This window comes from Podarcis liolepis (genome assembly GCF_965112155.1).
Source record: "Podarcis liolepis genome assembly, chromosome: 1".
Lineage (NCBI taxonomy): Eukaryota > Metazoa > Chordata > Lepidosauria > Squamata > Lacertidae > Podarcis > Podarcis liolepis.
Genome location: NC_139554.1, coordinates 56,159,975 through 56,172,395, shown reverse-complemented (window position 1 = coordinate 56,172,395; position 12,421 = coordinate 56,159,975). Strand labels below are relative to the sequence as shown.

General features: G+C 43.3%; 1 long non-coding RNA gene across 1 annotated transcript in view; it reads right to left on the bottom strand.

The window, feature by feature from the left end:
- The window catches only part of LOC310689190, a 606,488-nt gene extending 595,203 nt beyond the window's left edge, over positions 1–11,285 (bottom strand). Inside the window, exon 1 of the long non-coding RNA XR_014517389.1 lies at positions 10,783–11,285. This is a non-coding gene — a long non-coding RNA (uncharacterized lncRNA). The remainder of the gene's footprint in view (positions 1–10,782) is intronic.
- Positions 11,286–12,421: the final 1,136 nt, after the last annotated feature.

Here is a 12,421-nt window from a genome sequence, read left to right as displayed (position 1 = left end):
TCGAGCTTTTTTGGCAAAATTGCAAAAATGACATTTTTGAGCTATTTTTTAGCCTGAGAAAAGTCAGGCAAGGGTGGGCTTCACCCAGGTCCACCCTATGAATCTCACTTCTTAGTTTACCCATGATTGGCCCAGCCTGGATTTAAACTATGGTCGCACCGGGCTTCAACTGCCACTGCCGCCGAAACAGTGAGCTGTCTATATCATGCCTGAGTGAAACAACTTTATTTCAGAATGCAGGCAGCCATTGCATATGCTGCTCATCCCAACTGCAGCAAAGGCTGTTCTGACACAGTCTTCATCGCGATCTGTCCTAGAAGAGCTGATGGGTTTTTAAAGAGTAGTTTGAACTGGCAGCGCTGTGCAAACAGGGCTGAATATCAAATGCCAAGTCTTTTATTCAGCTTTCCACTTTGCATGAAATTTGGAGATTTCGCAGGAGTAGTTAAGGTCAGCTCCAGCTGTCTATAGAAGTATAGGCAGGGCCATTAATACCCTTTCAGTTGCCTGTGCATTGAGATATCCTGCTGAGTTAATGGTTTGGACTGACTTGCAGGCTGTCAAGGGCACATGTTGAAACACAGGAACCCAACAGGCAATGAAGTGGTGAATCTGGGGGGGAAGATGAGATGCAGCAAGCATTAGACAGCAAATGCACTTCATTTTGAGTTTTGCAGATCATCACAGCTTGGAACAGAGCTGCTGAAATATTTTAAAATTCCCTGTTAAGATTGAAAGCAAGGCTTGTGAAGCATAGGAAAATCATGTTTCATTAAGTTGAAATCCGTCTCCCCATCACCTCTGTTTTTAACAGACAGAGTCAAGGTAGACCCTTTTCTGCCACTTTAAGGAAAATGGGCAAGTGATGCAAAAATAGCATGCCTAATTGCTGTTGAACAGGCTTTTCATTACAGCTCTCCTAAAAAAAACACATATAGGAAGACAGATGTACAGTTGATAATTATTAATTATGGGCTGGATACAAAGGTGCCCTTTCATTCACAGCAGAAGTCCTTCCATAAGACGAAGGACATTTGTTGCTGTGCTAAAGGAAGGAAAGAGCTGATTTTCACTATCTCTCTGCAGTCTCCTGTGACCCCCCATCATATTCTGGAGAGTCCTAAATCTTCTGGAGAATATTTTTTTGGTGGGGGCATACAGGAGGCTGCAAGAAAGAGGAGGCAATAAATGAAAATTGTTTTCCCCTACCATTAGCCAATGCCAGGTACACTTTCCGATCAGAAGTCCATTCACAAGACCTTAGGTTCCAACCCAGAGTACTTCAGAAGGAAAGGATTTATGGGGGCTTCATTAAGCAATTTTATTCCAACAAGGTCCGAACAGATTCCAATTCCTGAAATAAATTATTACATTCTAGACAGCCCCCCCATTTTGAAAATTACCAAATGTGTGAGTTTCATCATATGTTATATATGCCAGGTCCTTTTTAGTTTATCCTCTAAGAAAGGCCCTGTAACAAAATAACCAGTTCTTCCTCCTTTTTCCCAGAATTACCTCTTAATCCATAGTCCCCAAAGTGAGCCACTATGTATTATTATTATTAATAATAATAATAATAATAATAATAATAATATTTATATACTGCCCTATACCCGGGGGTGTCAGGGTGGTTCACAGAATAAAATCAGGATATAAAACCACAAAATACCTAATAAAAATAAAAACAACAACCCAATAGCCTCCCCTCCCCCCTTCCGTATGTCTGTAAGAGAAGGAAGAAAGACATTGTCTTTAGATTACACCTCTTAAAGCTATTTTAAACAAGGTGCTAAGTATACCTTCATGTTTACTTGATTTTCCCTTGTCAATCACCACACTGAACAATGTCAAAGGGGATCTGTTGCCTTTCAGAGTGCTGGGCTGTTTGAAAAGTCAGCTAAAGTTGATTTCCTTGTAAGTTGTTGAAACTATCGTCAATATTATACTAGTCCAGGATTAGTAAGAAAACATACGTCTATTTCCCTTTTTGCACTGCACCACCTAATTTTGAATTAGAAATGGGGAGTTGATTAGCAGGCTTTCCACAGGGGTGATTTTGCCTCTCTGCCATAGGCTGATCCTGTCCATGGTCAGGAACACACACTCTAGATCCCCACCAGCTGGACAGAGAGCCTAGAGAGAGAGAGAGAGAGAGATAGCAATTTCCCCTCCCTGATCCTCAAGTCTGCCATGATGCTGCACCGCGCTGCTCACTCACCCAGGTCTCAGGGTTACAGACCAGATTCTGGATGGTGCTTCTTCTTCTTGCATAAACAAAATGCTGGGGAATATTTCTGCCTGTTCTGTGAAGGAAGGAAGGTGGGCGTATGTACCTGTCTATTACAGGGCCCTAGACAGATTTCCTTTTAAGTTATCCACTTGCTGGTTGAATGCTGTATCAAGCTGAATGCAAAACAGGCTGCTTCTGCTGCTTATATTTGTGAGAAACAATAATACTTGCTTCTCCCTGTAGCTCATGCTCTGCATGCATAATGCCACAGTTCAGTCCTTGAGATCTCCAGGGCTGGGAGAGAACCCCGGAGAGCCACTGCCGGCCAATATAGACAATATCAAGTTTGATGGACCATTGCTTCCTATATTCCTATAGGAATCCCACAGGGATATGGTAAGGATCTAGCAGAGTTCACCAATGCAACTGAAAGTGGAGACAATGGGTGTACCTTTCCCTTTTATCTGTTTGTTTTGTAACATGAAAAACTTTAATAAAAATATGGGGGGGGATTTTAAATTTTATTCTGGCACAATGGAAAAGTGATATATATATAGTGATATATATATATATGAAGATGACGAGTGAGACCTCGTCGAAACGTCGCCTAGACACCCCAACTCTTACACGGGAAGACACCCGAAGACACCAAAACCTGCATTCCTGTACCCGTGAAAATCTACGAAAGCAAATATATATATTTGGGGTGTCTAGGCGACGTTTCGACGAGGTCTCACTCGTCATCTTCAGGCTGGTGCTTTCGGCTTCTTGTTACTGGAACAGAGCAGGATCTCAGTGTTTGAGTTCCTATAAATACTGTTGAGGGGGTGTGGTGTATAGCCTCCAACGTTCTGGGCAGAGAGGAAGTTCCCAGGTTAGTGTGCCATAAAAACCCCATATAAGTGAGGCATGTGATTGAGATTTGGGGTACAGCATATAAAATATTTTTAAAAAATCCTTGGACAATTTATTATGCTCCTTGGCCATGTCCAGTGGATAAGTTCTGGATATGGACAAGACATTTCATTATTATCTCAAATAAAGTTCACACATCTATTGTCATCAGCTGAAAACTGCAACAAGCAATGAGTCGCGATGTGAGTTAGAGATGGAAGTGATGAGTTGCAGTGTGAGTGTGGGATCATAGCACAATGATACTGTTGGTGATACTTCATATTTGATTCTTTTCAATAAAGTCAGTCCATACAATCAGCTCTGAGTAATCAAGGGTCGAATAATTCTGCGGAGAGAAATCAAGGAATACACATGAATGCTTCAGTTTCCATTTCCCATCCGTAAAATGGGATTAGTTAAAATACTGGCTGTAAAGATATTTGCATACAAAAAAATGCTGCATAAAAGATATTTGTTACTAACAAATTGCGTGCCTAGTGGGAAATAATCAGAAGTCTTTAAGTAGGCAATGGATTATTTCCAAAATGGAATAGTTACTGGGTGATCAACACTAGCTCCAAGCCAATTCTAGAAGTTTTCAGAACCCTGTGACTTGGAATTTTTTGACTATTTTATCATAGAAACACTGAGCTGAAAGTCACCTTCAGGTGGCTTTGCATCTCTGATATGGTGCAAGTTAGATTTGAGAACAGATTGAATGTACTCCTTGAGGGAAAATGAGATAAACAAAGCTTCTGTATTTTGTACTGGATTGTATGGTGCAATAGAGGATAGTTGTGGAAACAAGACATATTGTCCTATCAGTCTATTTGTTCTCCAAATAGAAGCTCTACTTCTTTGGAGCCTGATCTTTACCATAGCAAAGTTCACTTTCTGTATTAATTTGGATCTGAGCTTGAGTGTAAGCTCTTGAAGATCAAATATACCATCTTGAATGACAAAAATGCCCTCTGAAAAGAATGATTCTATTTTGTACTTGTCCCACTGACATTGGGACATTTGTTGTATGTGCAGAGATTATCTTCAAGGGACTACATAGGTACCATTTCTCTTCCATACTCATTCCTAGATACCTTTAGGTTTGAAATTGTTACGCAGGAGGCAGGTAAGACCTCTTGGATCTTCTCCCCCAAACCCCAGCAACATATCTATGAAACTGAAAGACAAATGTTGCCTGCCACACACGATTCATGATACCATTGGCAGGGACTCAGCTGGCGCTGTGGTCTAAACCACTGAGCCTCTTGGCTCCCATTCGTAAGGTCGGCAGTCGGCAGTTTGAATGTGCATGATGGAGTGAGCTCCCATTGCTTTTTCCTACCTCCTGCCAACCTAGCAGTTTGAAAGCATACCAACGCAAGTAGAGAAATAGGTACTGCTGCGGTGGAAAGGTAAACAGTGTTTTTGTGCATTCTGGCTTCCATCACAGTGTTCTGTGTGCTAGAAGTGCTTTAGTCATGCTGGCCACATGACCCGGAAAAGCTGTCTGTGGACAAAGCAGAGATGACACCGCACCCCATAGTTGAATTCAACTGCCCTTAACCATCCAGGGGTCCTTTACCTTTACGTTTTACCTTCCCATTAATGACAAATAATTGTAGCACAGTTTGCATAGTTTGTGATAGGCCATGCTAACCATGCATTGCTTAGCTTATGTTTGGACATAAGAATAAACTGGTTTACTGGTGATCCTTGGGCTGATCATCCCTCTCTCCTCTTCTCCTCCTCCAGTTTGGCTGTGACAAGAGGTTTCTTTCTCCGATTTTCAACTAAACTCAGTTTGTCATTATGTCTGAACATGAGGAAACTGTGGTTAGTAGTTAGGGAACCAAGCCAGCTTCAAAGTGTGGTTTCTAACTTGGCTAATTTAACTGCCTTGTGCCTAGGAGCAAGGCTCATGCATGTGAGACAGAAATATAATTTAATGGTTATGTGGCTTCCCAGTACTGGCATTGTTGCAGCTTCCTGGAAGGGATGGGGTGAGGCAGCTTGGAAGCACCAGTGGGAGTGACAGATTGCTGCACCACACCAACCTCCCTACTGCATTGTTTTTCCCCTCCTCAAAGCCACAGCGCCAGGAGTTTGCTCTCTGATGCAGCAGCAATTCATGAGCATTCTGTTTTTTTAAAAAAAACAAAAACAAAAAACATGGGCAGTGTTCAACATGGGCAGTACCATTCTGAAGTGGTCCTATTGAGGAATAACTGTACCATAGGGTGTATTCACGTACTTGAAACAAAAGTTATCTACTGAAGTTTGTCTCATTTAGTATAAGACTTTCATATTGTCGAAAAGAAAGTTGTCAGACTTATTTTTTCTTTGTGCCAACTATTCCTGTTGCAGTTTTATTTGACTTATAAAGCCTTGAACACCTCAGGACCACAATACCACCTTTTCCCATATGAAGTTACCTGGATCCTGCCATAATAATCTGAGACCCTTCTTTGCATGCCCCCTTCACAAGAGGCCTGGAGGGTGGCGACATGAAAATGAGCCTTTTCTGCACTGGTTTCCCTGTTTGTGGAATGCTCTTCTCAGAGAGGATTAAATATTTTTATCATTAAATATTTTTAGGTGTTAGGCAAAAACTTTTCTCTATAACTAGGCCTATGACCTTTAACTGTCTATGGCCTTTTAGAATTGGGTATTTCTATTTCTTCTTGGTTTTAATGTATCTATATGGGATTTGGTGTGTATGGGGTGTTAAAGGAGGGGTGGTACCTCTGGTGGAGGACACATCGTGTTCCTTCTGGGGTAGTTTGTCCACCTTTAGTCCCCACCGTGCACTGACCTCTCACCTGTTGCTCCTAGAAGCTGTCAGCATGCGACAGCAGCCACACAGCTTTGATTGGTTCACTGAAAGAGGTGAGGGTAGCCAATGGGTCTCAAACCCTCAGTGAGACTTCCTCTGCATGCAAAGACAGGCTCTGGCATATTGAGTAGATGAGACTAATAGCGGGTCCAATGGTTAAGAAGGCAGTTACTGCATATGCTGTAGTGTAGAGGAAGTGAGGGACAGATTGGGCTCATCAACCTGGGAAGGTAGCCTGTCTAGGAGTAGGAAAGCTCTGATCCTAAACCTCCACTGCATTGTGGGGTATCTTTGAGAGAAGAAAAGGCTAAGGGTTAAACCCTACACAAGTCCAGAGTGAAGTCTTGAGGCACCTTGCATGCCTCCTTCCAGGATCTCATGCAGCCAAGTTGGTGCCGGACATATTGCTCCATTTCCCTTTTGGATGACATCAGCAAGGCCAATAGTGGGGGGTCTTGTTGCCTGGGTAAACCCAGACCTTCATACACACTGCCCAGGCTTGTAACCCAGGTGTTTGTGTGTCACTTTAGTCCTGCTAATGCAACAGTTTGACTTTACGCTTGGAGGTGCATTCCATTGTCTCTTGAGACAGATGGATGCAACATGAATAACATTATGGTATTGTATTTTTGTTTTTGCTTTCAAAACATTGTGGCTCACTCTAAATCGTAAGATTTGGCAGAGCAGCAACCCAAGGAAATAAATTTAAAGAATCCACAAAAGAGTGCAGAGAGTACAAGTTTTAAAAATAGCTAAGGCTAGCAGAATTTTGGAAAGACCACTGAACCCTCTGATTGCTATAACATTGAGAGATTAATTCCACTCTCTTTGGGGATAAACGGCAAGAACCATTAAAGCTCAGGTAAATCCCAGGATGCCTTCCTTTTAATGGTGTATATTTCAGGAGCTAAAATGGAATATAGTAAACGGCATTGTGTGAAGGAAGGGGGAGGAGCAGTGTGTGTGTGCATGTGCGCAGAGGGAGATAAGAAGGAATAGACACATTAAATTAAATGTCAGAAAAGTGCAACTTGTAACTACAGAGCCGAGTTTTTGAGGAGCCGTATTTCCTGTCCCTAAGCACAGATATAGGGGGGAAATTCAATATGGTCAGCAAGTGAACAGATGAATCTCAATACACTGTGCATGCCGGCAGAAAGTACTTCCAAAGAGAGTGATTTGTTTTTGGTGTGGCTTGATAGTTTCAGGAAGAGACGCGGACTGAATCATAAGCAGGAGTGACAGCTCATGGTCCTCGGCCATATGATGTGGCCTTCTGGGGCTGTTTATCTGCAGTCACTGAGGTATGGGATTGGGACCAGCCAACAATGCAGGCTTACAGACAGCTTGGATATTCTGCTCATCTGTAAATTTCCTCTCCCCATTCAAGCAACAGTTGAAGCCTCCCCAAGTGGCCAGTGCCTGCTGTTGATGCTCGAAGGCCCTGGGGAAAACACAAGGTGTCTCATAATGAAATAAAAGAAGAATGCCTGTAGACCAGTGGTGTGGCATCTGCTTTGCATGCAGCAGGTGCTAGGTGCAAAATTCCCAGCAGGTAGTGCTGGGAAAGACCTCTGCCTGAAACCCTGAAGCGCTGCTGAAAGTCAGTGTAGACCATTGTTTTTCAACCTTGGGTCCCCAGATGTTGCTGGTCTAAAACTCCCATCATACCCAGCTAGCTTAACCAATAGTCAGGGATTATGAGAATTGTTAGCAGCAACATCTGGGGAGCGAATGTTGAAAAACTGTGGTATAGATAATACTGAGCTCATTGGACTTAGAGATCTGTCCTATGCTCCTAGGTTCCTAACCTTATGCTCAACATAGGGCTGAGCATATGCTGAACACTATCATTGCTGCATGGGATTTATTTGAAGCTGGTGCCCCCTCCAAACACAATAGGTATGAATTTCACAGACTTAAAGTGCAATGCTATGAATGTCTACTTGGACTTATGTCCCACTGTGTTCAGCAGGGCATACTCTCTAGTAAGTCGGTTTCAGGTTGTAGCCTGAGTGCTCTCAAATGAGGCAGGGAGAGCATGGAAGCAAAAGAACAATTGTTAAAATAACTGAAAAAGTAAAAGGCTTCTGCCACCCTTGCCCATCCAAGCAGCATTTTAAAAATATTGTGTTTAAACTCCTGGTTTTGTGTGAGAATCTGTTGAATTGGAAATTCTGGTGCACCTGGGCAGGGCCTTGCAGAGCCAGGGAGAGGCCTGGGCCAGGTAGATAATGTGCCCCCCCTTTTTTACCCTGGGGATAACTGAAGTCTTATAAATAAGTAAGTATATAAATAATTTACACAAAAGTTATGCTGACAAATAATTTTATTTCAAGTCTTGAACCGTATCTGCATATAAAGACAAAATGGAAAATATAGATTTACAATAGTGAATATACTGACCGAGGCCCCCTTTGGAATCGGAGGCCAGGGCCAAGTAGCCCATATGCCCCCCCCTTCTGTCTGGGCCTGCACCTGGGAACAGGCTACACTATGTCTCTAGATCAGGGGAAGATTTGACCCTCCAGATGCTGCTGAACTGCATCTCTCATCAACCCCAGCCATCATGCCTAATAGTCAGGGATGATGGGAGTTGTAGTTCAGCAATATCTAGAGGTCCCCAACCCCTGCTCTTGATCATGGTTTAAAATATGTTTGCGTACAGATTGTGGCTTTCTTTTCTAGTCTAAGCCACAAGTTTTTATTTATTTTGTAAATGTGTAGTCCACTTGCTCAAAGACATTCTCCAAGTGTTGCACAAGTCCAAATTGTGTCCTCTCCAAAAGAGGGCATGTGTTGCAGTGAGACCTGGAGACTGATCACCTGTGTTGTGGGTGGGTAAGATTGGTCAGCCACAACACCTGATTGGTAGGTCCCTCTATGTTGGGTTCAAACTGGCCAATGGGGTGCAGTCCAAACGGATATATGCCCATGCACGTGACCCAGAGCTTCCTCTTTCAGCTCGTGCAATCAGAACACCTGCCCACCTCTCCCTACTTTTAGGGCTTGTTGTGCTTGACCTTGCTATGTTATCATGCGTCATCTGTCGTTGGGACAGGGGCATGGCAGGAATTTCCCCACTTGGCTGATTAGCTGTTGCCATTTGGGTTTTGCCTGCCGCATAGCAAATCATCACAACTTGTAAGGTTGCAGATAGGCACTGGTTCATGTGATAGGGATGGGTGAACGCCCTTGCCATCCCTATGTGAAGGGTATTCTGTTAAAGGAATCCAGGGACTTGATGGTTTAGTCAACCCCTGAGAGGGGGTTGTGCCTGAGTCCAGGGGGGCATCTGGGTGGTGAACACAGTCTGTTCCCGGCTTTCCACCTACCCAGGTGTTCACCCTTGGCTGGTGCCCTGGGTCAGCGCTGCCTGCAAGGGTGCAGGGAGCTAGTCAAATCAGAGCCTATGCAACCACTCACCTTCTGTAATCGATAAAGTTGTGGCCTAAATTCTGCCAAAAACCAACACTAAAATTTGAGTCAAGTGTGAATTTATTTAGGGGGGAGGTTTCTGAGTCTGAGCACACAATTATAAATCTCAAACATGACCAAAATACACAAAATCAGTTAAAAACAAATATGTATAAAACCATAATTAAAAAACAGAGATAGATTCAATAAAGCATTTCAAATAAATGTAACTGAATCATGTGTCTGGCTAGACTACATGAATCAAAAAAGTTTTCAGCGGATGTATAAAACTAGATAGTGAGGGTCCTTGCCTAATGTCAATATGTGAAAAATGTAAAGAGATAGCACTATGTTGAAAAGCAGGGAAAGAGTCCTTTTGGTTTCCTAAGACAGGTAATCTTAAAAAGTAGAGACATCACCTTGCCAACAAAGGTCCGTATAGTAAAAGCTATGGCTTTTCCCAGTGGTGATGTATGGAAGTGAGAGCTGGACCATAAAGAAGGCTGATCGCCGAAGAATTGATACTTTTGAATTATGGTGCTGGACTCTTGAAAGTCCCATGGACTGCAAGAAGAACAAACCTATCCATTCTTAAGGAAATCAGCCCTGAGTGCTCACTGGAAGGACAGATCATGAAGCTGAGGCTCCAATACTTTGACCACCTCATGAGAAGAAAAGACTCCCTGGAAAAGACCCTGATGTTGGGAAAGATGGAGGGCACAAGGAGAAGGGGATGACAGAGGGCGAGATGGTTGGAAAGTGTTCTTGAAGCTACCAGCATGAGTTTGACCAAACTGCGGGGGGCAGTGGAAGACAGAAGTGCCTGGCGTACTCTGGTCCATGGGGTCAGGAAGAGTCGGACACAACTAAAGGAAACACAGCCCAGAATAACTAAGGAGATAGTACAAGAATACTTGGCTAGTTTAGATGTATTCAAGTCTCCAGGGCCAGATGAACTGCATCCAAGAGTATTAAAAGAACTGGCAGATGTGATCTCAGAACCACTGGCAGTCATCTTTGAGAATTCCTGGAGAACAGGCGAAGTCCCAGCAGACTGGAGGAGGGCAAATGTTGTCCCTATTTTCAAAAAGGGGAAAAGAGAGGACCCAAATAATTACCGCCCAGTCAGTCTGACATCAATACCAGGGAAGATTCTGGAGCAGATCATTAAGCAAACAGTCTGTGAGCACCTAGAAAGGAATGCTGTGATCTCCAATAGTCAGCATGGATTTCTGAAAAATAAGTCATGTCAGACTAACCTGATCTTGTTTTTTGACAGAATTACAAGCCTGGTAGATGAAGGGAACACAGTGGATGTAGCCTACCTTGATTTCAGCAAGGCATTTGACAAGGTGCCTCATGATATTCTTGTAAAGAAGCTGGTAAAATGCGGTCTTGACTATGCTACCACTCAGTGGATTTGTAACTAGCTGACTGACCGAACCCAAAGGGTGCTCATCAATGGTTCCTCTTCATGCTGGAGAAGAGTGACTAGTGGGGTGCCACAGGGTTCTGTCTTGGGCCCGGTCTTATTCAACATCTTTATCAACGACTTGGATGATAGACTCAAGGGCATCCTGATCAAATTTGCAGATGACACCAAACTGGGAGGGGTGACTAACATCCCAGAGGACAGGATCACACTTCAAAACGACCTTGACAGATTAGAGAACTGGGCCAAAACAAACAAGATGAACTTTAACAGGGAGAAATGTAAAGTATTGCACTTGGGCAAAAAAAATGAGAGGCACAAATACAAGATGGGTGACACCTGGCTTGAGAGCAGTACATGTGAAAAGGATCTAGGAGTCTTGGTTGACCACAAACTTGACATGAGCCAACAGTGTGACGCGGCAGCTAAAAAAGCCAATGCAATTCTGGGCTGCATCAATAGGAGTATAGCATCTAGATCAAGGGAAGTAATAGTGCCACTGTATTCTGCTCTGGTCAGACCTCACCTGGAGTACTGTGTCCAGTTCTGGGCACCACAATTCAAGAAGGACACTGACAAACTGGAACGTGTCCAGAGGAGGGCAACCAAAATGGTCAAAGGCCTGGAAACGATGCCTTATGAGGAACGGCTAAGGGAGCTGGGCATGTTTAGCCTGGAGAAGAGGAGGTTAAGGGGTGATATGATAGCCATGTTCAAATATATAAAAGGATGTCCCATAGAGGAGGGAGAAAGGTTGTTTTCTGCTGCTCCAGAGAAGCGGACACGGAGCAATGGATCCAAACTACAAGAAAGAAGATTCCACCTAAACATTAGGAAGAACTTCCTGACAGTAAGAGCTGTTCGACAGTGGAATTTGCTGCCAAGGAGTGTGGTGGAGTCTCCTACTTTGGAGGTCTTTAAGCAGAGGCTTGACAACCATATGTCAGGAGTGCTCTGATGGTGTTTCCTGCTTGGCAGGGGGTTGGACTCAATGGCCCTTGTGGTCTATTCCAACTCTATGATTCTATGATTCTATGATTCTATGATTCTATGAAATGACTAAACAACAACAAGAAAGGTAATGAAAAGGGGCTAAGACGAATGGTAAGCGAAAGGGAATAGAAGATAAAGCATGGCCTCATGCTTATTTATTTAAGTGATTTTTGTGCCACTTTTCAGGATTGTAGAGCCCTCAACAAAATGTTTTGGAGGAATGAATACACACACACACATTTCTTAGATTTCATGCGCTCAGAGCCTTTACTGAAGCAGACAAAGGCCATTTGTATTATAACTGTGTGAGGCACAGACAGCGGAACGAACTGACCCTGCCTTTAAAGTGTTAACAGCCCCTAGGTGAAAACAGCCAACTGGAGTGCCAAGTGATGCACATACACTCACAAATTCAGTAATTAATCCTTGGAGGAAGCTATGTAACTAATCAAATGCAATATGGGGGCCATTTCTTGGCACCGCTAATGTCTTATCCCTAGCTGCAGCCTAGAATAAATTGGCACTGCAGGCTTGCCAGGTTAAATGTAGTCAACACCCACCACACGAAATGAACTGCTACTTGTCAGTAAGTCTGTGTTTTCCCTTATTAGGATTAAAAGGG